Source organism: Nycticebus coucang, chromosome 1 (assembly GCF_027406575.1).
Source record: "Nycticebus coucang isolate mNycCou1 chromosome 1, mNycCou1.pri, whole genome shotgun sequence".
Classification (NCBI taxonomy): Eukaryota; Metazoa; Chordata; class Mammalia; order Primates; family Lorisidae; genus Nycticebus; species Nycticebus coucang.
The window spans coordinates 73,879,141-73,899,521 of NC_069780.1; the positions used below are offsets into that span (position 1 = coordinate 73,879,141).

Here is a 20,381-nt window from a genome sequence, read left to right on the forward strand (position 1 = left end):
ACAGTTCTGGAGGCTGGAAGTCCAAGATCAGGGTGTCCGCAGGTTTGGTTCCTCCTGAGGCCTCTCTGCTTGGCTGGCAGATGGTCACCTTCCCACTGTGTCCTCACATGGCCTTTTCTCTGTGCGTGCATGTTCTCATATCTCTGTGGGTCCAAAGTGCCTCCTCTTACAGGGTCCTGAGCCCTGTTTGATTAGGGCCCTGCTCTACGGTCTTGTTTTATCTTAATCACTTCTTCAAAAGCCATTATCTCCAAATACAGTCACATTTTGATAAACTGGGAGTTAAGGCTTCAACCTGTGAATTCAGCTCATAAGAATCCTTAGAAGGGTCAGCAGTGTTGGACGAGGACTGGTCTCAATCACTTTTTTGTTCAGGCATTACAAAGTGATTCTTCATCTGCCATTGTTGTATACATGTATACAAGCATTTTGTATACATGAAATCATGCAGTATATAGTTTTTTTAACTCTGGCCCTATCTAGGTAATGTTTCTGAGACTCATCTTGTCGGGTAGATCCTTAGTTATTTCTCTTTATTGCCAGGTAGCATTCCATTATAGAACATACCACAATTTGTTTATCGGTTCATCTATTGATAAACACTTGAGTTGTTTTCATTTTAAGTTAAAGGACAATGAATTTCTCCATTGACCAAAAGTCCAAAAGAATTTTTTCTTTTTTTTGTTTTAGTAGTCCCTACACAGAAATAAGGCCCTTTTGCTTTGTAGCCATTCTAGCAGTCTTTGGAGAAAATAGATACTGAACATTCCAAAGCAGGCTATTTCTGGAGGTTGAAGTAAGTTTCTTTGTTTATAGACCCAGTGAAGTATGATAAATTAAATATTTAATTTACTCTCATACATTATATATTGTAGTCCTACTTTGGACAAGTTAGGGGGATGAAATACAGCAATCACAATTTCTGTCAAAACAAAGTCTTTGTTTTAAAGCCAGGACTGCCACCTGTGAAATTAGGGTTCTGGAGAACTGAAGAATCGGAGCTGTTTTATGATTTGGGGATTTGCCCATCAGTACCAACAACCCAAGCCACAGAAAGCTGTATCTCCCACACTCTTTCAAGGGCAGTTCAGGCTGACAGATATTCATTCATTTCAACTTGTGCTGACGTTGAGCTGACAAATTTGTTCATTTTCCTAGTGATTCAAAAATTAAAAAACGAAACAAAACTGTACTTTTAATCTCTTAACACTTGTTTCTTTTTTCCTGAGTTACTTGAGTTAGAGCCTTAACCATATTATTTACATGTTTATTAATTTTGATAAATTATTATTTCTCCCAATGCTATGTTTTATATAATCTTGCTTCTACCTGAATGGATAAAGATCTATCTAGAATTGTTTGGCGCCCATAGCACAGTGATTATGGCGCTGGTCATGTACACCGAGGGTGGCGGGTTCGAACCTGTCCCGGGTCACCTAAGCAACGACAAGTGCAATAAAAAAAATAGCCGAGCATTGTGGCGGGCACCTGTAGTCCCAGCTGCTTGGGAGGCTGAGGCAAGAGAATCGCTTAAATCCAAGAGCTGGAGGTTGCTGTGAGCTGTGACGTTAAGGCTGAAGGTGACATAGTATCACTCTGTCTCAAAAAAAAAAAAAAAAAAATCTATCTAGATGACTTTCTGATTGGTATGTGTAGTTTTGGTGGGGTGTTATGTATACACTCAGTGGAATAAATATACATTGGTTTCTGGATGTATTGAAAGTGTTTTTCTTATAGATATATAAATTGTTGGATTTTTTAAAAATAGGAGAATTGGTCTATATTTTTAAGGTTAGATGTTTCTATTTAAAAATAAAAAGCAGTTGTTTTTCCAAATCTGTTATTTTTATTTTTTAACATCATATATACTTGACCATTACTGAAACCTTTTGCTTTCAGCGGAGTAATAGACTAAAAATAGAGTTTAAAATAATAGTCACATAATATTATTAAAATGATGAAGAACATTGCAGCGTCTGTCAGGCTTTTAACCTAAAATTGGAGGGTCCTTTAGGAAATACTGCTGTTAATGATTTTTCCCCAGTCAGCTATCATGGCTGTTGATCTTTTCTTACCATATTTCTTTTCTTTTTTTAAACCAGTGTGGATAAAGCTGGTTTATGTTCCTGTAATGAGAAACCCACAAATCTCCGTGGCTTAAAACACAAGACTTAACTTTTCACTCATCAAGCACTGGTTGGAGGGCTTTGCTCATCTCCTGGGTTTATGAAGCAGCCAGCCAAGTTAAAGGTTCCTGGTTGCTTTGCCAGAGGGGAATGGAGCTCTGGAGGGCTTTAGACAGCAGGCAAATCCTGTGGCTTTGAAGTGAGTTACATTTACTTACAACTAATTGGCCCAAAATAGCCACATAGCCCCCACTCAACCCCAAAGGACTCTTATGGGAAGCATAATCCTGCCACGAGCCTGGAAAACAGGTAGAGAGCTGGAAATTGATAGTTGTTAAATACTGTTAATGAATACCATGTACTTCTTGGGTCTGTGTGCCAGAAGCATTTAATAAGATCTAATTAAAGAATTATTTCTAATTACTGTTTTCCGTGTTTTGGATATGACTATTATTGTCTGAAAATACCATTTTATATGATTTGGTTAAAGCAGTTAACATTTCCTCCCTCCCTCCCTCCCCCGCTTCCTTCTTTTCTTTCTTTCTTTTTAGAATATGTTTATTCAAACAGAAAAATAAGCAGAAGACCGACCCAAAAGACAAATGCGACAGGGCTTAATATTTAAATGTAATTTTTCTTAATTTTTCAACGTTACTTATGATTTGTGAAATGTTCCATATTTCTCTGCAGTAACTTTCCCCCATGTTTTATACCAAGCAGAAAAGGTTTCAGCTTTGAGCACAGTGTGATTTTCCCTAAATGTTTTTGTGGCCTAAAGTTTATTTGCCTTGCTGAGAATAAAATGGAAATCTGACCTCTCACATTCATCTCAGGACAGAGACCCAGCAGGCCTTCATCACCTTAATTGGATTTGCAGGAGCAAAAAAGGGCTTCATGACTCTGTAGCAGCAATGTTAGTGAATGTAAAGATGTCGTATCCATTGCTAATGTTATAAAAATAAATGATTTCAGTATCTGTATTCAGGAAAATTCCTACTTGATGTAACTGGGGCCTCACTCAGAGAGTAATTAGAGGGACAGTGTGCTGGCTGAGAAGAACTCTTCACTGGTTAAGCCCACAGTCCAGAAGCTAAGTTCTGAAGACAATGAAATTGCCCCTTGTTGATTAACAGATTCTTTGCAAATACCCAGATCCCATTCTTCGCTTGTTTCCATGTCCATCTCAATTTTCCAGCATTGGCAGCCAAAGGTGAACTGAATGTTCAGTGTTGGCTATGTTGTCATCCAAGGTCATGTTGTTTGCATTCAGGTGTAGAATAGCTCTCAGCTGGGGCTCTAGTTCTTTATTTTGGAAACTGCCTTCCCCAGATGGTAATTGTGCCTGATATTACTCTTCTGAGTGACCATAGAGCAGAAGGGGTGCAATAAACCCTCCCCATCAGGTTCCTCTAGAACCGAATGGATGCACTGGAGGCAGCAGACCGCAATTTAGGGACATGAGATTTTCAAGATAAGACAGGCAGATGAGGCATCCACCTGCTGCGTTAAGTTGTTCAGCTGTGGCCCCTGTGTCTTCCCCACCAGCTTCTCTGTGTCCTCTGCTTCCGCTGGTGGTTCAGTGTGGAGTGAGCTCTGCTTACAACGGGCTTTTACATGGAGGGTCCATCCTCCCACATCATTCACATTCTGAGGATCCTGAATTCAATCAGATTTTTGATTTAATTTTGTCATATATTTTTACTGAAGTCATAGGCAAATGACCACAAACAAGGAATATCATTTTTAAAAGGGTTTTTTAAAGTCACGTGAATAAATATTGCCATATTATCATTCTGGATTAGTCCTTGTATATTATGGATACAAGGTTTGGAATTAGGACTAAAATTTTTCAAAGAAAATATTTGGCATCTAAATTAGTTGTTATGAATGGAGCTAGTTTTAAATAATTTTTGATCATGAGGGTAAAACCTCATATTTTGATTAAGGAACTTAAGAGGTATTTCCTGAAATCAGATCTCACTAGTCATTTATTCAAAAGGACTTTTTCTCTAAGATGGTGAAGATCCATGATTAGAAATTTGGGTTTAAAAAAGAAAACTGTAAAACTGTTCATGTACAGTCAGGCAGCCTTACAAGGCCCTATTTTTTGGTGCTGGTTATATATAGTATTAAAACTAAAAGATTTTTTATAATCTACTGTTTTGATTACACACAACCTCTACGAGATCCATTTATTTAAATACACATTGGATTTCAAAGCCTGAATATGAGAAAGAATTTTTCTTTTTTACCCTAGGTGGGATGTGAAATTCTAGAATTTAAACTATCTCATAAAGATGTTTGAAAAATGTTTGTTTCATCAGTGTAAACCCATGTTAAAATGGTTCAACATTTTGCCAAATGAAATCGTTTTGGCTATGATTTATTTAATGTGGCTACTAGGAAATACTGTGTAGGTGAGTCAAATATGTCTATTGGACATCCCTGATTTAGACTCAGAGACCCTTCAACCTCAGGGTCTCTGGGCCTGGTGACTGGGCCAAGCTGGCTGTGGCACAGACTCATAGCCGCTGAGAGGTTGAGTAAGTCAGTGGGTGGGGAGGCTCAATTTGCCATCTCCTAGAGTAGCCAAAGCTCTGAATTGATTGAGAAAAGAAAGATTATGTCATGTCTTTAACCTGGGTATTGGGAATCTAGCCCTGCCTACAGCTCCTAGATAGAGGACCAAGTGTCCCTAAGAGCACACGCTGTGCCTGGCACTGAGCCAGCCTCACACAGCACTTGCTGCGTTAAGGAATCATTCAGGTCCTGGGTCCTTGCTCTCATATTTGCCTTTGGTAGAGATCTAAGAAGTCAAAAAGAAATTATATAAAATTAGACTCACCTCTCTCTCTCCTCTACTAAATTCTGTGGCTTTCAACTGCTTCTGAAGGAAGCTTAGTTCTTTTGAAAATGACATTTGACATGTTTATTATGAACCTTATTTATGAAATCATTGAAAATTTGCCAAGTGTCAGATGTCTAAAATTTACTGTAGTCCTCATTGCCTAAGAAAAGGTGACATTTTTGATGCAATGACATACACACATATCTGACTTAGCATGATACATACAATAAATATAAAACATAATATATGGATATTAGCTTGTTTCGGCCTGGGTGGGACTACTTAGCAGTTATTCTAGTTTTTAGGTGAGAACAAACTCCATTTTGCCTCAGTGTCAGTAGAAATGAACAAATCACACTCTCTTTCCGTAGAGTATTTTGCACATGAAGTTATGGCATGTGTGGGAGTCAGGTCAATTGATCTTAATCCATTTACCAAATATTTGTTAATAATATGCATCAGTTCCACCACTAGGGAAGTATTGCTTACATATACAATGCTGCAGGCCTTTCAAAAGCAGTTGTTCCCAAACTTTGCTGCACATTGGAATCACCAGGCTCTCATACCCACTCTGACTTAATTACTGTTGGGTATGGCCTGTCCCCCTGGAAGAGATGCTTGTGTATTAGAGAAATGGTGCATAATTTTTGTCTTCATGGTGATAGTGTCCTGCTATGTGGGAACTTTTAACTTCTTTTTGAAAATAGCCCAACCTGAACTCAGACAAATAAAACAGAAAGGTCCCAAACAAAATAGCACAATGTTCTTTTCTTTTCCTCAATAACAGAAGATGAGTTGTAGTTCAAACCGAGTTCCAGTCTGAAGCCTGTCAGTTAACCAGTATTTATGCAGCAGTCCCAGGGTGTACATGGCCTTGCTCCAGGGCCTAAGGGTACATATGAAAGGTTGGTTGTGTATTGTCTTTTATTAATGGCAGACAAAACATGGAGATTTTTAAGCAATTGAAGTATACCAGGTAATAATAAGAATGTTACAGATTTGCACAGATTAAGGGCATCTGAGTGCATGTTGATAGATTCAAAAGATGATGTTCATCAAGGCTTCCTCAGATTTAAAGGATACGAAAGTATATATTGGCATTTAGAGAAACCTCAGCAAAGATGTGGAGATAGAATGAGACAGACAAACTTGATTGGAAAGGAAGCATGAAGAAACAAAGCTGGTAATCAGGCATGTGTGTTTATTGGATTGTGAGGGAACGGAGTAAATGCTAGAAGGTGGTGGCTAGCCAAGTAGCAGGCTTAAAAAGGTATATATGAAAACGTTACTGGTAGTCACGTGTGGTCTGCCCTAGAATTCTGCTTGTGCTAGGGTAGTGCACAAGTGAGGCACCTGATTCTGGATAGTGGATTTGGGACAGATAGCACAGATACAGCTGAGGGATTTTCCTGAAGGTATACTATGTAGATAAAGGATTAGAGTTTTGCAAGGAATGTCACTTTACAGTTTTAGTTTGGGAAACAAAGGACATTGAGGAAACTCGCAGGTCTTGGCAGACCTGATGGCACATACCAGGATCATCAGAGGTGCTCTTGGAAATGCAGATCTGGATTCAGTCCACATCTATTGAATTAGAATCTCTGCTTCAGACAAGAGATCCAATAAAAACAGAGTAGTCACGTAAAGAGAGGGATTTTCAAATCTTTCTGCTTTTAGGGGATGAAAGAAGCCACAAGGGATCTCTTGTGAGAGAGGGGTTTGTGAAAGCTTGGGTCATGGATCCATGGAGTTTTGGGCATCATGAGAGAACATTTGGATGTGGGTAGAACTTTCATCCTAAATGTGAGGTTGAGAGATGAAATCACAAAATCGCTAAAAGTGGCCAAGTTTCAGTGTGCCCACAGCCAGGGGGCAGTTAAAATTTCAAATGCTTTTCAGGTGAATGCATGCGAATTCAGAAGTGTTCATGGAAGGTTTTGTTCACCCAGGTGCTTCTGTTATCTCTGCATGACACCTGGTTTCTCATGCCCTGTAGTAGTTTGTCCCCTTGTAGGAAGACACCCCATTAATTCTCAAGGTGCCTTATACAGTCCTTTTTTGTGACCTTGGTCTTGCTGAAAACAGACATCTCTGTGCAGCCTTATGACCTTAGCACTCTCATGGGGGAGTCAACTGCTCAGTCTGTGCCTCTGGAAAAAGAACAGGCTTAGCATTCTCCCGGGCCCCTCCTGCACCTCTGAAACATCACTGACTCCTGAGCTGTGTTCTGCAGCACAAGAGAAATTGTCCAGGTTCACAAGCAGGTGGGGTATTGGAAGGAAGGGATTTTGGCAGAGGGAAGAAGAGAGGGGTTGAATAGTAGACGTTGGAAGGAATGTGACGCGTCTGGGGCCTGAAAGTCATCTGGCAAGACAAAGAATAGCAGGGGTGGAGGGGTGGGCGTGGACACTGGGACCACTCTGCTGAAGGGCATGCCTTGCTCTTAGGAGATAAGGAGTTTGTTGGGTTAAAAAAAAAAAAAAAAAAGCTAGGAATTTCATTCACACTGTTTTAGTCCCCTTGTGAGGATTAGAAAAACTAGTTAGGCTGGGCATAGTAGCTCCTGCCTGTAATCCCAGCACCCTGGGAGGCTGACAGGAGGATTACTTGAGACCAGGGGTTTGAGACCAACCTGGGCAACATAGTGAGATGCTGTCTCTAAGGGAAAAAAGCTGTGTCTTGTACATGGTAGATATTCATTCAGCGTATCTTTGTTTCTCCTGCATTACTTAATCCTGAAATGCATGATCCTCCTGTGGCAGTTATACACGTATTGCCTGGTGTCGTTAATTGTATTTCCTATTTACTTTGTTTCTGGAACTTTATTATTTCCTTGGAATGGCTAAAATGTCTTATCCTTTGCCTTCCTCTCTCTTTTCAAACAATAACAGTTAGTGCCTTGCACACATAGTAAGCATCCATTAAGCAATTACTTTTTGCTTAAGTATTCAGAAATTTGGTTAAAATGCCATATTGGCAATGTTATGTGCTCCAGCAATTTGTGAAATTATTGGAAGAATTTATTCTGCGTATAATTGGAGTTAGTACTTTCGCACAAAATATGGAGGATTGGTTTTCGTCCTTTGTGAAATTCACAAATTTGTGTCTGCATGTTTCTGAATCACAGGTGACATATTAGACATAGAAAGATAAGCCATGTTTCATGTGAAAGGGCCTTATTGTTTCAGAGCTTGGAGTGTAATTACATGATTTCCTCAAGTGAATAGCTCCTTTTCCTAAAAAGGAGCCACCCCATACCCAATACTTGGCCTTTTTCTGAGCCTGCAAGACACCTAGCTTTTCAGGTGCATGAACTGTATAATATGCAAAAACAAAGGAAGACTCTTGCTGAAAAACATCTTTTAGTTGCTATTTTTTAAATAGTCATTATGATTAACACTAAATTTGTATGCTACTTTTGTTTTTGAAGTTTCTCTTAAAAAAATCTTCCCATATGTGGATAATTTGAATATTCACTTTAATTTTCTGGATTATGGCATTAAAATGTTAGTCTAGGCAAGCTGTCAGTTATCAGATTCAGCACTGTAATGAGCTGTGAATTCATGGGATAGCACTAGGAAGCCACATATAAGATGTGACAGTCTTTGATTTCGTGCATGTAAAAGTGAATTTCTCTTCCTTTGAAAAGCTGAGTTTTAGAATTTTGAAAAATCTTACCAAAGTTGACTTGAAGATTGTTCTGCCTCTTGGAGAGCACTTTTGGAATTGTATAGGGTCTTGAGTTGGGCTTGGGTAGAAGACTTGAAGGTGTAATTTCAGTATTAATCTTTAGGGGTATGGAAGAAAAGACTCCCAAAGTGAACTTGAAACGTATTTTATCATACTTACACATTACTCTTAATTGCTGAGGGCAAATTACGTGCAAAATGAAAATAAAGAACAGCTTTACTCAAAAAATTGACAGCAAGTAAACTCCAGTTTCTTGCTTGCAGTCTCTTTTTTAATCAGAATGGGTGTGAGGTGAGTGTGGGTGGAAATAGAGGACAGTCTGATGTGGGAGGGAGCTGGAGTGTCTTGTGGTGTCTGCAGAAATGCAAATGCAAAATTGAAATCCTAAATCCAGGCAAGTCAGGACTGAATATTCATTTTCTCAATTAGTAATCTTATTTGTTCTAAGGACACTCTGAAAAAATATTAGCGTCCAAATGGATGTTTGAGCTACATTGAGAGGGGCAGATACTTCCTCTGAGATGGCATGCCCCCAAGTCCTTCCCTTTGGTTTATGGCTATTTTTTTTTTCCAGCCCGTGAATTCTCCAACCTTCTTTTTTCTTTTTGTTACCTATTGTTTTATTCATTTTCCTTCTCCTTAATACATCCATAGAACCGGAGTTAAGAAAATTAATAGTACTTTTATAATCATTAAGATAAATCATCTTCTGGGTATATTTGGGGTTGGAGATTGGGTAGTGTAAGAGAGAAATGGTGTATTTTTGGCGACGTTTTTAGATGAAAACACTTGGTAAACCATCTTGCTGCAAAGTAGGTGTCCTAAGCATTGTGTGTTTGCACTGAGTTCTGATGAAGTCCATGTCATTTCTTTCCATCTTGTTTTTTTTTTTTTTTTTTCTTTTAAGACTGTCGCATTGGGTAGAGTGCTGTAGTGGCATAGCTCACAGTAACCTCAAACTCCTGGGCTCAAGTGATTCTCTTGCTCCAGCCTCCTGAGTAGCTAAGACTACAGGTGCCCAGCATGATGCTTGGCTTGTTTTTCTGTTTTTGGTAGAGACAGGGTCTCTCTCTTGCTCAGGTTGGTCTGAGCTCCTGAGCTCAAGCAAGCCACCCACATTGTTCTCCCAGAGTGCTGGGATTACAGGTGTGAGCCACTGCACCTGACCCCCATGGCATGTCTTACAGTTCTCCCTTCATTTGTAGCATAGTAGTGATGAACTTGAGCCCCAAAGTGGATCTTGATTGTAATTTTAGTTTTATTACTTACTAAGCTTCAATTTCATATCTCTGTGTCTTCATATTATCATCTCTAGAACAGTGGTAGTATCTCCTTTGTAAGGCTGTGAGAATTAAAAGAAGATGCTGATTGGTACATGTTGAGTGCTTAGTAAATGTGAGTTGCTTATTTAAAGATAAATCCAGTAATTGGGGCCAGTTATAATTAAGTAGCCTCATTATTGATTCAAGGCCCAGAGGGGTCCTCAAACTACGGCCCGCGGGCCACATGAGGCGGTGTGATTGTATTTGTTTTCATTTTATTTTTTAACTTCAAGATAAGGTATATGCAGTGTGCATAGGGATTTTTGTTCATAGTTTTTTTTTTTTAAATTATAGTCCGGCCCTCCAATGGTCTGAGGGACAGTGAACTGGCCCCTTGTTTAAAAGTTTGAGGACCCCTGCTAGGAGCACTGAGGAACTTTGTATAATTTTTTTTTTTTTTTAAGCAGCAGTTTACATAGGGAAATAAATCACCTGAGTTCACTTTATCTACTAATTTTATGTGGCTCTTGTAATAAGCAGCAGAATTAACTGCTTTGGCTTTCAACCTCTTATTCTTCAGTGACTTGTGGACATTTCGGCAGTAAAATATCTCGGGCCATAAAATGGCCAGGAACTGGCGGGCTGTAGTGGCTCATGCCTGTAATCCTAGCCCTCTGGAAGGCTGAGCCTGGTGGATCACTTGAGCTCAGAGGTTTGAGACCAGCCTGAGCAAGAGCGAGACCCCCATCTTTACTAAAAATAGAAAAACTAGCTGAGTGTTGTGGTGGGAGCCTGTATTCCCAGCCACCCAGGAGGCTGAGGCAGGAGAACTGCTCAAGCCCAAGAGTTTGAGGTTGCTGTGAGCTATGACACCTTGGCACTCAACCCAGGTTTTATTTTTAGAGTCTCACTCTAAAAATGGTCAGGGTCTCAGGAAGAATGCTGTGGCTTTTAGAAGATCTTTTGCTTTTCCTCAGAATTCCTCCTCCCCTGTCCCCCAACCCACTTACCAAAAATAAGCTATTGTTGCAGCTTGCTTTGGCATTGCTGTGGTACGTGATGCCGCAGCTGCTCTGAGGTGGAGAGGCAGATGGCAGCAGCGAGACACCATTAGGTCTTCTCTGATGTTTTAATCTCTGTAGCGAAGGGATGAACAGGAATCTTGCAGAAAGCAGTGGCCAACTTTTGCTGTGAGTTTGAGCCACTTTTCTAATTTATATTAATAAAATTTTGCTACTATTTAGATTTGAGCTACGTGAGCTTAAAAGTAAATTTATTTTTGTTGAGCTGCTCCATCCTGCTGACTTTAATAGATGCCTATTCTTGGCCACACTTATGTTAGACAGACTTCAGTTTATACTTTTTTTTTTTTTTTTTTAAGAAACAGAGTCTCACTTTGTCGCCCTCTGTAGAGAGCTGTGGCGTCACAGCTTACAGCAATCTCCAGTTCTTGGGCTTAGGCGATTCTCTTGCCTCAGCCTCCCGAGTAGCTGGGACTACAGGCGCCCACCACAACGCCTGGCTATTTTTTTGTTGCAGTTTGGCTGAGGCTGGGTTAGAACCCACCTCCCTCAGTATATGGGACCAGTGCCCTACCCACTGAGCCCCAGACACCTCCTCAGTTTATACTTTTTGGACTGTTTCCTACTTTTCTAGTATCTTAAAAAGATACTAGAGGGAAACATGGTGGAGGTATGGTTCCTATTCTTAAAGATTTGCTTCAGTCTAGCTTCAAGACAGTGAAGGTGCTGAGATTTTATGCTACTTTCATGTTAACAAATTATCCTGTGTAGTTTCATAGATACTGATACAAGACACAAGATTCCTGCATCTGCAGCAAAGGATGGTTTGTTACTCTCAGTAGTCGGGCTATTGCATTTTATACTGGTTCCCTGGGCCCCAGTTTTCTAGGGTACTGCAAAGGTGACCAGATGACACAGGAGGTTGTGTTACAGGAGAAATACTATGAACTTAGGAAACCTGAATCTTTTGTAATGGTCAGCAAGCCAGCCTTTTCTTTAAAGGAAGATGCTATCTCTATTTTTCTAAGACTGTGAGCAATTGGAAAGCAGTATGCTTACCTACCTGTGTTGATGTTGGTGGAGGTAAGTGAATGGAATGATGTGGGAAGATGCTCTGTGGCAGGTCCCAGGTGCAGGGCTGAACAGTTGGCCTCAGTGCTATAGGCTGTGGTGAGATTCAAAGAGGAGTGTGTTAAGATTTTTGACAGAGTGGAATTGATGGGGTTAACATGGAAGGCAGGATGACTGCTTAGATTCTGGAAATAATTAAGATAAGAAAAGGTGGAGGCTTAAACTAGAATATTTGCAGTGGGAAGAAGGAATGGTGAGGAAGACAGACTTGGCAGAAAACAGAATCTGATGACTTGTTAGATATAGGAAATAGGAGAAAACTAGAAACTGACTCTAAGCTTCCAGCCAAGATGGATGACACTTTTAGCTACAACAGAATCCAAGATGAAGTAGGTTTGGGAAGAGTATGGGTTGGTTTTGGATGTTATGCATTTGAGTGATAGATAAATAACTTTCAGAATGGATAGAAGGCAAAAAAGAGGTGAAGTTTGAGTGTCACTAAGTTCATTTAGGTAGATGGTTTAAGGCAAGAAGAGAGTAAAGGACAGAATCTATGTGAATCCTTTCAGTTAGGTGATGAGACGAAGAGGAGTAGAGAAATGGTAGTCAAAGGTGTGGAAGGAGAAGCAAGACAGTGTGGTGTAAAGGAATCCATAAAGGGGGAAAATGCCACGGAGGAAGATGTCAGCTGTGTCAAATACTCTAGAGCAGTGGTTCTCAACCTTCTAATGCCGCGACCTTTAATACAGTTCCTCACGTTGTGGTGACCCCCAACCATAAAATTATTTTTGTTGCTACTTCATAACAGTAATTTTGCTACTGTTAAGAATCGTAATGTAAATATCTGATATGCAGGATGTATTTCATTGTTATGAAGGGGTCACGACCCACAGGTTGAAAACTGCTGCTCTAGAAGGTTCAGGTAGGAGGAAGACCAAGAAGCAACCATTGGGTTTAGTCATGGGAAGTCAAGAAACTAGATGAGGCCTCCTCAAACTTTTTAAACAGGGGGCCAATTCACTGTCCCTCAGACCGTTGGAGGGCCGGACTATAGTTAAAAAAAAAACAACTATGAACAAATTCCTATGCACACTGCATGTATCTTATTTTGAAGTAAAAAACAAAACAGGAACAAATGCAATTCACACCGCTTCGTGTGGTCCGCGGGCCGCAGCTGAGGACGCCTGAACTAGAGTATAGCTGGGTTGTAGTTGGTTGTTCTTAGGTGTTCTTCTTCTCACAAGAACCCTGCGAGGCAGGTCGCATTACTCTCAGTCTCATGAGCAACTAAAATGAAGATAAGTGATTGAACTTGCATAAGTCTCAGAGCTGAACAGCAGCACCCGCAACTCAGATCCAAGACTCCCTTTCAGACACTTGAGCTTATTAACTACAGTGAGCAAGAGGGAATGGAGACTTCTGAGAACATGAGAGAGGGAGAGAAAAAGACACATTTTTAAAAAATGACGTTTGAAAGTCCAAAAGGAAAGGAGGTAGAGAGGAAAGATTGAAGTATCCCTCTTTGAAATCACTCACCTAGGCTTAGGGTCAAGACATTCTAAAGTTACTCTTCCTTTTATCCGTGCCAGCCCTTCCATAGACTCTGAGAATGCACCATCAGCACAAGACAGATTCATTCGCTTTGTGGAGAATCTCTGCAACTCTTTGGGAAATCACTTGGCAGCAGACATAATGCCAGTGTGGAATTTGCATCTGACAGTATTTAAAATCCTCATAAAGTCCTTGGACCGTGGGTCACACTTGTAATCCTAGCACTCTGGGAAGCTGAGGCGAGTGGTTTGCTTGAACTCAGGAGGTCAAGACCAGACTGAGCAAGAGCGAGACTTTGTCTCTACTAAAAATAGAGAAACTAGCCAGGCATTGTGGTGGGCACCTGTAGTCTCAACCACTCAATAGACTGAGGCAAGAGGATCCCCAAGAGTTCGAGGTTGCTGTCAGCTATGACTTCACGGCATTCTACTCAGGGTGACAGAGTGAGACTCTGTCTCGAAAAATAAAATAAAAATACTAAAAGACAGCATTTTCCAAATAGTTCATATACTCCATCGCCATCACTCAATTTCCACAAAACTCCATAGGTAGTTGAGCAGAAAAATATTTGTTGGGTGCAGTTGCAATGTGGTATCCGAGGCTTGGAACAAGTTAGGGTAAACTTGCCACAGTACACAAAACTTGAAGTGGCCAAAGCTGGGATTCAGATCCTGGTCTTCCAAGTCCGAATTATCCGCTGGAAATGGAAACTGGGTGAGAGGAAGAGATGGTCGACAATGCAGTTTAGTGCTGACCCAGGGAAGCTGAATTCTGCCGAAAGGCCCAGAGGCTGTGAGATACTGCTTTTGCCAAAGTTCATGCTGTAAAGAAAGATTGAAGGGCACATTGACAAAGCTGTAGCTAGTGTCTCTGTTAGGTCCTGGGACAGATGGACATCAGACCTCTGAGAGTATGGGACTCTCGGTGTCACTAATGAAGGGGAAACTCCCTGGTCCTCTGTCGCTTTCCTCTGGCACGTGGCCAGTGGTTTGGGTGATTACAAGGAATAGGAACAAGCCTGGAGTGTCGGGTCTGAAGCTAACATGCTTTCTCTCTCCTTGGCTTGTAACTGGAAGTGAGGCAGCCATTCTGACCCTTGTGTAAAGATAGCAGCTAACAAACCACTCACCTTTTATATTTGAGACTCGGATTTGAGAGGATGAGGCTTAGAGTCAGGCCTAGATGTGTCTTTAGAGCTCTGAAATTATCAGTACTTCCAAAAATCTGAGTTTAGACCTGGAAGTGGATATTTGCCTTGCTTTTTTTTTTTTTTTTTTGTAGTATTTCTGACCCGTGCTGGGATGGGAGCAGTAGGGGAGGTATGGGCAGCCCCCATGGGCACAGCCACTTTCCTGTGCTAAGCTATGTCTTTTCTGTGTTTCAGCCTCTGGTTTATTTGGGTGTGGGAAAACCGTGGAGTGAAAAATCCCGAGACCTTTCTTTTTTTTTTTTTTAATTTGGCCGGGGCTGGGTTTGAACCCACCACCTCCGGCATATGGGACCGGCGCCCTACCCGCTGAGCCACAGGCGCCGCCCCCGAGACCTTTCTTTAAAGTGCCTGCTGGTGGGGAAGCTATTCATTCATCACAATGCAGAAATGGGTTCACACAAAAAGAGGGTATGAAGGTCAAGGTCAAGTGGAAGAAAGACCTACAGGAAGGGGAAGTGCAGATTAGTAGTTGTCTGTATGTTTTTCCTCTCTGCTGCCCCAATAATTATTAACCAGGAAAAGAAATTGTAAATGTTATTGGTGAACAAGAATTTTATATTTTCTGTGAGTCTTATTAAATAAATTTTGACTCTCTTCCCAGCATATGCTTTATTTTATGAAAGTGGGCTGTGGACAAAATGCCTTGGTTAGGCTGACTTTTATATGTATTGTGTCCCACTATTTTGAAGTTAATTTTGAATTTTATGCTATCAGTCAAGCTTTTAATGATTGTTATGTGTTGAAGCTCATGCCCATGCTTTATAAATATTGTTTTTAATCTTTATACTACCCCATTCCATTACTAACCCCGTTTTTCAGATGAAGAAGCTGAGCACAGGCAGATTGAGTAACTTGCTAGGTCACACAGCCAAGAGTTGGACATTTCCAGGTTATTGGTGACCTTAAACTTGTGATACTTAGTATCTTGAGAACTTAACACATTTATGTTGCTCAAGATATGCTTTTTAAAAAATTAAGGTACAAGGTCCAGAAATGGTAAAATATTATTCAGTACTGTTTTGAACTTAACCATCTTTATGTAGCTTTAGTTAATCTTCTGTCTCAATGCCTAGGAATCGTCTCTCACCCTGCTCTTTGCAGTATCTAATGCATTGTAATTATTGAAAATAAGTCATTTTTCTTCCAAAGCTTTAGGATTATGTAAATACAGTATCTTAAGTTTATGGTAGTGAATATATTCCTTTGATGGAATACAACAAATCATCTTGGTTCTGTCTGCTTGTATTTAAAACCAATTTGATATAAATACACATTTTTGATAGGACCTTAAAATGTTATGAATTGGGGAGTATCTTGGAAGGGCACCTTTGTGTATGAACCTGTTTATTTTTATGTAATCTAAGACTGCAGATAGCCTGGAAAGTGTTTGCTGTAATTACACAGACATTTAAACATTGTGTTTATTGAGGATTGGTTATAAATATATGTAAGGAACACATCATCACATTTTTCTGGCTTACCTTACCTATAGCTTTTCTTCGAGTTACTTTTACAGTGTATCATTCGTACCCTTGTTGTTAGGTATTTCCCCATAAGTTTTTCTAATCATTTCATGAATAGTTCATTTTGTTTTTTCTAATTGTTTCATGAATACATTTTTTACTTTTGTTTTCAAGAACTTTTCAAGATAGCTGATATTTAGAATTACATATGAGTATAAGTAGACGACATTTAAAATAAGGATTAAGATTAATGTATGCGTAAAGTGTATGTTCATCGTATAACTCACAGGGGAATTTGTCTTTGCAGTGCTGGAGGGATATGCAAACCTACACATTTTTATTTCTGCACTCACATGTTTACATAGGCATACGTGCCTCATTAATAATGAAAAGTTGCAAACTTTTGATGTAAATCTTGTGAATGCCAATACAGACATTAATGACCTTTCACCCCTGTTGTCAACATACACAAGTGCAAATAAATTGTTCGTTAGTTCAAAAATATTGCTTGGTTTAAGTATCTAGTTTTGTGCCAGGCACTCTGCTGGTTGCTAGATGAGAGCTGGGTGAATGTTAGTTGATAGATGCTGGAATTTGAGAATGTGTTTCTGTAGAATTGTACAGTTGCAAAGTCCTTTTTAATCCTTTGTGCCATTATCATCAAGAGTGTTTATCTTCCACTTTGAGGTCTTCTCCTTTGTCTAGTCATACTTATTTTTCTGTCTTGTATTTTTTTCCGTGTTTCCCTTCACTAATCATCATTTTATAATCATTTATTCTCATTCATTCATTTTTCAATTCAGTTGTTAAATGCATACCATGGGCTAAGCACCAGGTCAGGTATTAAGATTACAGAACTGGGTAGCACTTGTGGCTCAGTGAGTAGGGCTCTGGCCCCATATACCAAGGGTGGCAGGTTCAAACCCGGCCCGGCCAAACTGCAACAAAAAAAATTGCCATGCATTGTGGCAGGTCCCTGTAGTTCTAGCTACTGGGGAGGCAGAGGCAAGAGAATCACTTAAGCCCAAGAGTTTGAGGTTGCTGTGAGCTGTGATGGCACAGCACTCTACATAGGGTGACAAAGTGAGACACTGTCTCTAAAACAAAAAAGATTACAGTGCTATCTAGTATAGAACCTATTCCTGAAGCCAAGGAGAGAAAAAAAGGACTTCATGGCCTAGTTGGCCTCAAGTTACTTTCTCTTTTAATTTTAATTCACTTTTTAATTTTATCCTAGGCCTTTGCTTTGTTTTATCTAAAATATAGTAAGTAAGCAATAATTCTTATGAAATTAACAGGAAATTAAATGGTAAAAATTTCTAGCCTATTCTCATTTATTTACGTTTTTTCCTTTTTTTCATTTTGGATTCTTTTACTTGTTTACTTTTCTTGTTTTGTTGTTGTTGTTGACTTTTTTCTCTTCTGCTTCCTTTATTCTAAATGCAACTTTTTTTCCCCCTTATTCATCATATTTACTTGCCAGTTGCAGCCACTCCAGCCTTTGCCGCCACCTCTCTTATTTAACTGAATTCATTTCCCTTTTGCATCTCATTCTTTTGCTATCCCAGGTCATCTTATTTTCCCTCTTGCTTCTCCAGCCCACCCATGGCCTGTGGGTGCCCTCTGGCGTTCAGTGTTTTCCCTTCACTGCTTTCTGAAGTCGAATCTACCTGGCCCTGGTAATGTTGTTTGGGTTCTGAAAAGGAAACAGCTAGGCAGAGAGGCTGATGAAACTTGACTGGTTCCCCCCTTTTGACTCTCTCCTCAAGGAAGATGTGTGTGGTGCTCTATGACAGCATTGTGGGAGATTGGAGGAGACAGATGGTAGGAAGTAAGACACATTTGATTTCACCTGCTCCATTTTACCCAGGGACAGCTGTCAGCAGCTGCTCATCACTGCGGTAAAGTATAATTTACCTTTTCTTTACTAATGATCAGAACCAATCTCATTTATTAGATTCAAAAAAACCCTTTGGACCTCTAAGTGTTTTGAACAGATTACAATTTTTTATTTAAAGTCTTATGAGTGAGCATTTATATCCTGAAAAATTTATAATAATTTGAAAATGTTAACTTTAATTTTTCAGTTCTGAATGGTGATGTCCATTTTGGCCCAAGTCTGTATTGTTAGTGCTACGGTAATTTCATGTTAAACTATACCTCTGCTGTGCCTAACTATTCTATGCAAGGTACTATACAAGGTTTTGTAAATAAAACCTAGACTGTATGTGGTGGCTTATGCCTATAATCCTTGCATTTTGAAAGGCATAGGCTAGAGGAATGTTTGAGATCAGGAATTGTAGACCAGCCCGAGCAAGAGTGACACTCTCATCTCTATAAAAAACAGAAAATTAGCGAGGGGTAGTGACATGTGCCTCAAGAGGCTGAGGCAGGAGGATTACTGGAGCCCAGGAGTTTGAGGTAACAGTGAACTATGATAAGACTACTGCACTCTAGCCAAGGTGACAGAGTGAGACCCTGTTTCAAAAACAAACAAAAATCCAAAACCTAAACCAAGTAATATCTCTATGTATTTGGAGAAAGAAGGTGGAATACATATCCACAGCTCTTCATATGAAAATTCTAAGGCTGGACGTGTTCTAAGATTTAGATTTTTTTAATTAAGAAGGGTATTATGTGACATATGTTGGATAGTATATTACAGGTAGGTTTGGTGTGGAAACTACTTTTAGCATGGTAAAATATGAATGTTGGACGCTAAGAGGGAAAATAAATAAGTTGATGTCAGGTCAAGTTTCAGCTCCAGGATTTCTTTTTGATTTTTTTTTTTTTTTGAGATAGAGCCTCAAGCTGTCATCCTGGGTAGAGTGCTGTGGCATCGCAGCTCACAGCAACCTCCAACTTAAGTGATTGGGCTTAAGTGATTCTCTTGCCTCAGACTCCCAAGTAGCTGGGACTGCAGGCGCCTGCCACAGCGCCTGGCTATTTTTTGGCTGTAGTTGTCATTGTCCCGGGCTGGGTTCGAACCTGCCAGTTCTGGTGTATGTGGCTGGCACCTTAGCTGCTTGAGCTACAGATGCAATGCTCTCTTTTTGATTTTTAAAAATTATTTTAATCTTTCTGGTAAGTTTCTGAACGGATTTTCTATGTTTTATTGAAGTTTGTTGAGAGGGAAGCTTAGCTATTTTGAAATGCATTTTCCTATTTCCTATTCTTTGTTTGAGAGGTTACATATCTTCATCACTTTAGGGTGGATCACAGTGTCTTATTTTGTCTATTTGATGAGGTCATACATGCATTTTCCTATTTCCTCGGATGTTACTTAAAAAAACAAAAAAAATTTTTTTTTTTTTTTTTTAGAGAGGTGAGGGTATCACTGTGTTTCCCAGGTTGGACTGCAGAGGCTATTCACAGGCATTATCACTGTACACTATGACCTAGAACTGCTGGGCTTGAGAGATCCTCCTGCCTCAGCCTCCCAAGTAGCTGGGATCTACAGGTGCCTGTCTTTGCACTGGCCCCTGAATGTTCTTGGGGCTTGTGAACATGTGACAGTGTCTGCATATTGAGGAATTAGGTATTTATTTTAGCCTTCACAGTTTGACCTTGTTTGTGCCTGTCCTTCAGAGTGCCTTCCAGGATTTCTAAGCTGACTGACTGTTGAGTTCCCTGAGCCTATGACCACTGCAGCCATCTTGTCACTAGGCGACACTTGCACCCTGGACTTGCTGCGAGTCTCTTGAGGGTTCCTAGGTTGACATTGCTTTCTGGCCCACATGGATCTGGGGAATACCCAAGGAAGGTACTAGGGCTACATGGGAACACTGGCCAGGGACCTGAGTCTAGAAGATGGGGTCAGTTCCCAGATGGGCGTGCTTCCCAGGAGATCTTAGCACAGCGGAGAGAATTGCTCTGATTGCAGTGGGAGAGGCCTGGCCTAAGCATGGATCTGTACTGGGACAGAGGTTAGTGAGCCCTTCAGGGAGGCTGAGACTTCCTAGGTGTGACAGGTGGGTGAGTCTCCTTCTGGGCCCTTGTGTGAGCAGCTCTGAGCTGGGACCTTGGTCGAGTGGTCAGCAGAGCCACTGGGCAACTTTTAAGTTCGTCTGTGAGGCTGACATTGGCAGGCAGATAAGGCACTAGTGTGTTCAATTCCTTCTGGTCCCCTTGGCAGATA

The 20,381-nt window shown here is 40.3% G+C and overlaps 1 protein-coding gene across 4 annotated transcripts in view; it reads left to right on the forward strand.

The window, feature by feature from the left end:
• The window catches only part of ARHGAP10 (Rho GTPase activating protein 10), a 346,448-nt gene that overhangs the window by 195,214 nt on the left and 130,853 nt on the right, over positions 1 to 20,381 (forward strand). The gene's annotated exons all lie outside the window — the stretch shown is intronic.